This window comes from Hemicordylus capensis, chromosome 1 (assembly GCF_027244095.1).
Source record: "Hemicordylus capensis ecotype Gifberg chromosome 1, rHemCap1.1.pri, whole genome shotgun sequence".
Classification (NCBI taxonomy): Eukaryota; Metazoa; Chordata; class Lepidosauria; order Squamata; family Cordylidae; genus Hemicordylus; species Hemicordylus capensis.
The window spans coordinates 382228228-382236744 of record NC_069657.1 but is presented as its reverse complement, the minus strand read 5'-3'; positions in this window follow the sequence as shown (position 1 = coordinate 382236744).

The following is an 8517-nucleotide window of genomic DNA, read 5'->3' as shown; positions in this document are numbered from 1 at the left end:
CATGATCCCGTTTGCAAGCAAACCACACCCCCTGCATCTGACGTCAGACACTGACATGACATATGGGGAGTGGCTAGGGGGGCTGCAGCAGCAAGCTGTACCCGGGCTGCTGCTGGCCTCTTCAGTATCTGGCTTGGCTGCTCATGTGTGTTAGAGGTTGTTGATTTTTACCCACAATAGGTAAAACAGCAGAGCACTAAGGAATGAGCACACACTCCAGTTACAGAGTAGGTAGCAGAGGATGGTTTGGATATTGCAGCTATTTAGAGAAAACACATGGAGATCCTTGTACGACTAAATACTAAATATTTATTGGTTAAATACACTTAGATAGGAAAGACCTATCTCTGATATGTAGTCCTTTAGATCAGAGATAGGTCTTTCCTATCTAAGTGTATTTAACCAATAAATATTTAGTATTTAGTCATACAAGGATCTCCATGTGTTTTCTCTAAATAGCTGCAATATCCAAACCATCCTCTGGATAGGTAAGGAGAGAGAGAGAGAGGTGTTTCCATCTGCTCTTGTCTCTAGGAGGAAAGGAAGGATTGTGACTCAGCACAGGAAGTGCTGCAGTGTCAGTTTAGGGGTCACAGAGTAGGGACAGATAGGGAGACCCTTACTCACTGTCTCCACTCCCAATGCCCCTAGTGGTCATTAGGACAGTTGATGCAAAAGGTCGATGCACTGGAAGTTCATCTCCAACAATGTGAACAGCATCTTTGATTGTATTGGGTCAGCAAAGCAGAAGCACAATAGATACCTGTACATATTTATAAAGCAGGATGCACAAACAAAATATGACAAACATATTGAGACCTACCTATGCATGCATTGTATAGGGTTGGCAACCCTTCAGGACTGGCCTGGAATTTTCAGCAATTAGCCCCAATCTCCAGTAGACTTCTAAAAACAATCCTGGAAGTTATTCACACATGGCTTCATGTTGCGGGGTAAATGTTGAGCAAAGCCACTTCAAAGTACACTCGCGGCATTGAGGGAAGCAGCCCCTCCCCTCTACTCTCGGGTTTGCTTTTGATGCAAGTTCAGATGTTTTCCTTCGTGTTTTCCTTCTGGTGGGGGTGGGGGTGGGGGGAATGGAGTGGGTCCAAGGATCTTGAAGGGAATTCGGGGTAAGTTTGGCTGGTGTGTGAATGCACACACACTCTCCCGAAGGAGATTTGGGGTAGAAGCCTTGTCTGTAAAGCCTTTTGGGGATTTTACTGACTTGATATTGTGAAAAATATTGAAGGGGGGAAACCCAATAGAGAAATGAGAAGATAGTGTAATACTGGTTTAACAGGAGAACTTTATTACAGGCCTGCAGGTCTTCAGGCCGTTCACACAGACTTCACTTTGTAGGGAAACTCGGAGATCTAACAGCAGAACAGAACAGCTCAGACAAGATACAGAACTTTACTAAATAGTAAATCATGGAACAGCACCACCTATTGGTCCCTCCCCTAAAGCAAATACCTCACAAATTAAGAATGTTCATAGTCAGCAAGCCAAAGGGGCTTTTGTATTTTCCTGCACACCTGAGTACTGTATTCCAGGGAATAGACATGTATCACTGGTAGCTGATTCCAAGCTATTTGAGCAGAGTAGTTCAGCACTCTCTGCTACTGGTAGAACTGAGGATGGGTATGTTTTTTTTTCTGTTAGCAGACTGTAGTGAATGTATAACACTGAATGTGGCTAAATTTTGTGCAGCAGCAATCAAAATTAGATCTAAATTGTTTGAGTAAATGTTATTAGAATGATTGGTTCACTATTCCCCCCCCTTTCTGTATTTTGTGAAATGAGTTGTATTGTCTTGCTTTTGTTATGGGTCATTGACTGTAATAAAGATTAATTCACTCATTCACTCTCTGCTACAGACATGTTGTCATTTTCCAGTGACCTTGGTTCAGGGTTACCAAAAATTCCTGGCAGTTCCTCCTCAAAGGCAGGGGCCCCTTGGGCAGGTGCAGGTGTCTCCCCGACTCCTTCCCCATCAGTTGCAATAGGCTCAAGAGGGTGGTGCTGATCCACCGCAGCCAGTTCACCTTTTCTCTCAAAATATCAATTCAACGGATCAGAGTCCTGTGGACTACAAATGGGAAAGAGTGGCTTTGCTATATGAACAAGGAGAGATTGCTACACTTCTTCAGCACGGTATAACCCCTCCCAAAAGGCATAAGCTTTGGATTGTTTCCTGGTTGTTTCTTCCAGTTGCAAAGCCATACTTGCTCCCCCTCCTGGAGAGGGATATAGCACATTTTGTCTTTAGCAAGTTGTGCCTGGCACTCCTGTTTGTGCCTCATTTGTTGTTCGATGTATGCAAAAGCATCCCACAAGTCACGAACATATGCATAACACATGTGTGGAAACATCACCTTGTGTTGGGAGTAGAAGCTTAGGCTAGTCCCTTCGCTGGAACACTGTGTTACACAGGAGCGCGGGCTCTCTCATAGGACGAGTACTGAATAGTGGAATGCTGACTAGTATTGTATGCAAAAACAGCATATGGAATTTTTAAATCCCAATCATTCTGGGCCTCACTGATGAGAACCCTAAGTATGGAACCAATGGTCCAGTTCACTCACACTCAATGCCCTCAATACTAGCAAGATGGGCCATGCTAGTCTTAATCTTGGTAATCTGGAGCTGCTGGCAGACTTCCTGGAGCAGCTGTGATTCAAATTCTTTCTCTTGATCACTGCAAATACAGTTTGGGGGACCATACTGCAACACAACAGATTTCATACATGCACCAGGCACCATCTCAGTCCTTTAATTTTTAAGAGGTTGTGTGCCACACTGTACTTGGAAAAGGCACCATACACCACCAACAAATACTGATTCCCAGCTGGTGTTTCAGGAAGTGGCCCTTTTAGATCTACTTGAATATATTCCCAGGGCTTAGCAGGCTATGGCATTTCCCCTAATGCAGTCCTTTCCCCCCAGCCAGAGTTTTCTTATGCTGGCAGGTGAGACAAGACTGCACCCACTGTTTAACATCTGCCACCATGCCAAGCCAAAAAAACTTGCCTGAAATCTGGTCAAGGGTCTTCTCATACCCTAAGTGACCTGCGGCATCATTATCATGCAGGTATTCGAGCACTGTCCTCTGCAAAGAAACCAGCATGATAAATTACAGCAGGGGCAGAGCCACCATTGGGCAAACGAGTTCAAAGAACCCGGGCCACTGCCCCCAGGGGCCATGCCTCGCGGCCCCAGACACACACCCTAGATCTGACGTCAGACATGGGGGTTGTTATTTCGCTCCCAAACAGGGCTGCGTGTCTGGCAATGCAGCAGGGCTGCCAATGCAGCAGGGCCAATCTTCCTCCCAAACGGGGTCGCACAGAGACCACGTCCCCGCATCTGATGTCAGATGTGGGGGGCGTGGCTAGCTAGCCCTCTGCATCTGACATCAGCTGCAAGGGGTGGGGCCAGGGCACCATGGTGGTGGCCGAACACGGGCCGCCGCCAGACTCCCTCCCGAATTACAGCATCAATGGATCAGTGCTTTTGGATAGAGTTGGACCTCCCTAGGCTAGGTTGCTTCTGATGAAGCTGTTGACCAACTATGCGCAGCCCAGGGCCCCTACACTGTTCCTGGCAAACATCTTTCCAGGACCAAGTGGCATCTATTTTCACTGCTGCTATACAGCAGAGAGCATCAGCCACTACATTCTGCTTGCCAGGTTTGTGGTAAATCGTGCAGTTGTATTCAGATGATTTGTAGATCCAGCGCCACAGGTGACCCTCCGGATTGTGTTCGATAAGTAGCCACTTAAAAGCACCGTGGCCTGTGTACACTGTTAAATCTGTACCCAATAAATAAGGTCAGTATGTTTTAAGGGCCTCCACAACAGCCATATACTCCAGCTCTGTTGTGGAATACTGGGTTTCTCTTCCATTCAACTTCTGGCCCACAAATGCTCTTGGCCAGTGCCTGCCTCACTCATCCATCTGTTCTAAGGCAAAGCCCAAGGCCACTTTGGAGGCATCACAGGTGACAATGAATGGGCAAAAAGGATCTGCAAATTGGAGAATTACATAAGTCAGCAGGTCCTCCTTTAGTGACTCAAATGCTTTCTGGTGTCTAGTATCCCAGGTGCAGCTATTCTTGATGAGCTGATACAGAGATGCCGCTTTCTCAGATAAGTCTTTCACAAAATGTCTGTAGAATCTACCGAGACCAAGGAATTGTTGCACTTCTTCCAAATTTGCATGTACTAGCCTCGATTTAATCACAGCTAGTTTCTGGGGATGAGGTCCCAGCCCTTTCTCACTGACAATATGGCCCAGAAAGATAATGTGACTTCTTGCAAACTTGAATGTATTGCCCGCCAGTTTAAAGCCAGACTCCTTGAACAGGCTGAGAATCCTTTCCAAGCCCATCAGATGCTCTGTCCACGTTTTATGAAAACAAAGTTGTCCAAATATGTGAGGATATCTTCAGTCTTCAGCACCCTAGTAAGATTATTTACAACCCTTTGAAAGGTCCTTGGGGCAATTATGAGTCTAAAAAGCATTCTGCAGAACTGAAAGAGTCCATAGGGTGTAACAAAGGCTGTCTTTTCCTTGTCATCTGATGGCACCTGAAATTTGCTGATACCCAGAGACCAGATCAAAACTAGTAAAAGATTTGGCTCCTGACCTTTTATCCAAAGTGTCTGCCATATTAGGAAGTGGTTAGTTATCCTGGACTGTTTATTTAGCCGTCTGTAATCGACACATATTCTCAACTCTCCATTAGGCTTCTTTACAATCACTTTAGGAGTGACGTAGAAGGTTCTATCAATCCATCTCCAAAATATGAGATAATTTTCCCCTCACTGTGGCCTGACATGCCAAAGGAATCCGGTGTGGAGGCTGTCTCAGTGGCACACTCCCAGGCTCTGTTGCCAGATTTGGCTTTTTTAAAAGCCAAATTTTGGGTTACGACCCATTTGACTCATAAGTATACCCCTTAGGTTCTGGCCACACTGCAGTCCCAGGCTTCAGTACAATCTTATGGTGCACTTGGTAATATCCTCCATCTTAACTGGGGCCTGAAAACACACTTCCATATTTCAGGAGTGTCTGTTCCAGTTGGGTTTTTTTTAGCAGCACTGTCTACTGCGGCTTCTGTCAAGTCATCGTCCAGTTCTCTTACTGAAGTAGCAGCTACACAGTTCTTAACCTCCACATCTTGGAGGGGCACTGAGACACCTGTTGCTTTAGACACTGTCTCAAATGACTAATTCTTGATGAGTTGTATTTCCTGATCTGTCACATTTAGTGCTCTAACCCAAAATTCCCCTTTAGGCCCAGCCTGGAACAAGGTCTTGCTGAGCAACAGGCCTGGATGGATGGCGCTGGGCTCAAACACTCCAACCGATTCTTCACTGCAACAGTTTACTTTCAGGGGTTTCAGGGCATGATGTCTAGGCTTGACCAGTTTGTTCTGGGCTACTACAGGGTGTACCACTCCACCACCAAGATGGATAGGGAGAGGTCTTCCAACAGCCTGGAGTGTTGTTCCCAGACAGCCTGATTTCCTAGCATCCACACATTCAGGAGAGGTATCTGAACATTGTCCAAAGCCAAATGTGTTTTACTAACACTCCAGGCATGGTCATGATGCCCCCCCAAAGACAATCCACCCCAAGAATAACTTTATGTGGAATATTGGCAGTGACTATAATGGTCTAAGTAGTATTCAGAGAGTCCAAGTGTATTGGGAGTTCAATTGCTCCTGTTGCTAACAGTGATTGATCACCGATGGTCACCAAGTTAACTCTAGCTGCATCCACTGTTGTTCTCTTCAGAGAGGGGTGTTCAATATGAATGAGGCTTATTTCCAAACCAGGGTCCAAAAACATAGAGGTTTCCCGGTCCCCAATCTTCCCTTTCACATAATAGCAGGAGCCTGGATATCCCTCCCTCAGGGCCGTTCTTATTGTAGCTGATGGTGGCCCTTCTACAACAGCAGCTTCTCACTTCCCTGAGGCAACTTGCCAGGGCTGGGGCAATTCCTCTTCCAGTGCCCCTTTCCCCTGCACTTTCGAATTGCTCTCAGCTTTCTCTGCCAGGACTGTTAACCGAGTGCTTGCACCTGGGCTGTCTCTAACTGCTGAGCCACCACCAGGGCAAGTTGTTCCTGGAAGGCTGTGGATTACATGTAAAAGTCACACTGGAGCTGGGACTTAACAGCAGCCATCTTAAAGGAAGAACCCATCTCTGCTTCTACAATCTGTACTCTATGCACACTAGAGTCAATAGATTTGTCTAGAATGGCATCTTCCTTAATAAGCAGGCCATGCAACTCACCTGAGAGGCCATTTATGAATTGGCCTTTTACACAAGAGTCTTTCATTGCTAGCCACTGAGCACAAGCCCCTCTCTGCATAGCAAGTTCTACATTTGGTTGAGCCGGAGCGGCGTCTTCCCCCAGGCATGGAGCAGGAAAAACTCTATCAAAGAGCTTGTGCAGGGAACATAGATATGCATGCAGAGGTTCCCCTTTCCAGTCTCCTTCTAGCTTGCCATTCCCTCCAAAATCACAAAAGGGCCAAGGCTCCTTCATATTGGCCCTTCAAGTGCTGACAGGCAGAGACGCACTAACCCCCAGACCTTGGGGACCCGGTCTGGTCTTCCAAGGTCAGGGGGAGCCTCCAAATGTCTGGGCCCGAAGGCCTCCGGCAGCTGAGCCACCCTGCACCCGCCCAGCCAAAGCTCCACTTTAAAAAAAAAAAAAAGTCTCACTGCGGCCAAGGGGTGGCTGGGTTGGGGGGAGCGGAGCAATCCTTTTCCCTTCTCCCCCCTCCCCAAGTGGCGGTGGGGTGGGAGCAGGAGAGAAGCTGGCCCCATCCATTTGGGCCAGTGTCTTTAAGCAACTGCGAGGCACACCTGCACAGTTGTGATCATCGCAAGCCCGTGACTTCATGGGCTTTGGCAGGGCGGGCCCCCCAAAGGAGATTAGGGGGGCTCGGATGGGGGGGCTCACAGCTGGGCGGTCTGGGTGCCCAAATTACCTTGGTGCACCCCTGGTGACGGTATACTTTGGCATGACCCTCCAAGAAATGGCAAGGTACTACTGTGCAGCCTTCTGATCAGTCCACATTTATAGCCACAAGCGGGTCAAAATCTGTCAAGTACTCACTGATCTGCATGACCATTACATTTCTTCTCACACAATAAGGCTTTTGCCTTCTCAAAGCCACTGCCACCAGCTGTAACACTGGTTTAACAGGAAGACTTTATTATGGGCCTGCAAGTCTTCAGGCCATTCACATAGACCTCACTTTGGAGGGAAACTCAGAGAACTAATAATAGAACAGAACAGCTAAGACAACCAATAATAGAACAGAACAGCTAAGACAAGATACAGAACTTTACTAAATAGTAAAGCATGGAATAACAACACCTATTGGTCAGTGGTTTTTCTTACGCAATCAAGACAATAATTCGATGTCCCAACAGAGTTCAAAACCTAAGAACAAACACAAGGGAGACACAAGCAACAGCTACCAGGAGTGACACTATACTGGGATAAACAGAGGTGCTCTTCCCCTCCGAAATATAAGTGAGGCACTCTTTTGTTCATTTAGCAGACACTACAGATGACCAGGAAGTACAGATGACTAGGACATGCTCTCCTTCATTATGATTTAGGAAGAGGGTCAAAAGGCTTACTTACTTGGATAAAAAACAGGCCTCTCAGCAGATTTTGTTGCAAATAACCTTGTCTCAGATTACGTCCCAGATAGGAAGCAGGGTGGGGCAAGGAAAATAAGTAGGTTAGAATTTGAAATCCATAATTTTATCCTGTCAGACCAGCTATGATGTTTTACAAATACAGGTAGACAGATGGAGGGAGTGTCATTTGTGCTAACTAGGGGGTGACCTAAGCATGGCCACTTCCATCTTCTGCCTTGGCCCTCAGTGGCATCCCAGTCTGCAGTGAACGTTTTCTTTCCTTGCTGAGGGTAATTCACTTCTGTGAGATTGGATCCATAAAATAATTCTTAGGTCATCCAGTCGATACCTTCAGAAAGTCTGGCAATAATTTAAAGCACAGATTTAATCTGTGTGATAAGGTTAGAGATGCAGGTAGCTGAAGACAGATTTCTTACATATCTTTTGGAAGCACACCTTGAGATATATTGTACAGACAACAGGGTATGTTATTCCTCATGACCTCAGCATGGGTGCTGTTTGGCTTTCTACAGAATATTGTGGATAATCCAGATTTCAAAATGGTAGTTAATTTTTCAATAGTTGCAAACATTTTTACTTTTGGAAAAAAGAAACTGCTCCTTCATCATCATAGTGGTTTTACAGAATGTGGAATATCACTGTAATTTCAAAACAAACTCATTATGTGTGTATTCATGAAGGCAAACAAGAGAAGTTAGTTAGTAAGAAGCCCTGATTAATGTTTGCAATGGACAGGAATGAACAATTTCACAATGTGTGGGTTATTTTATCTGATATGAAATAGAACTGATCTCCATAAAGGCTGGTAGTTAGTATACTGTT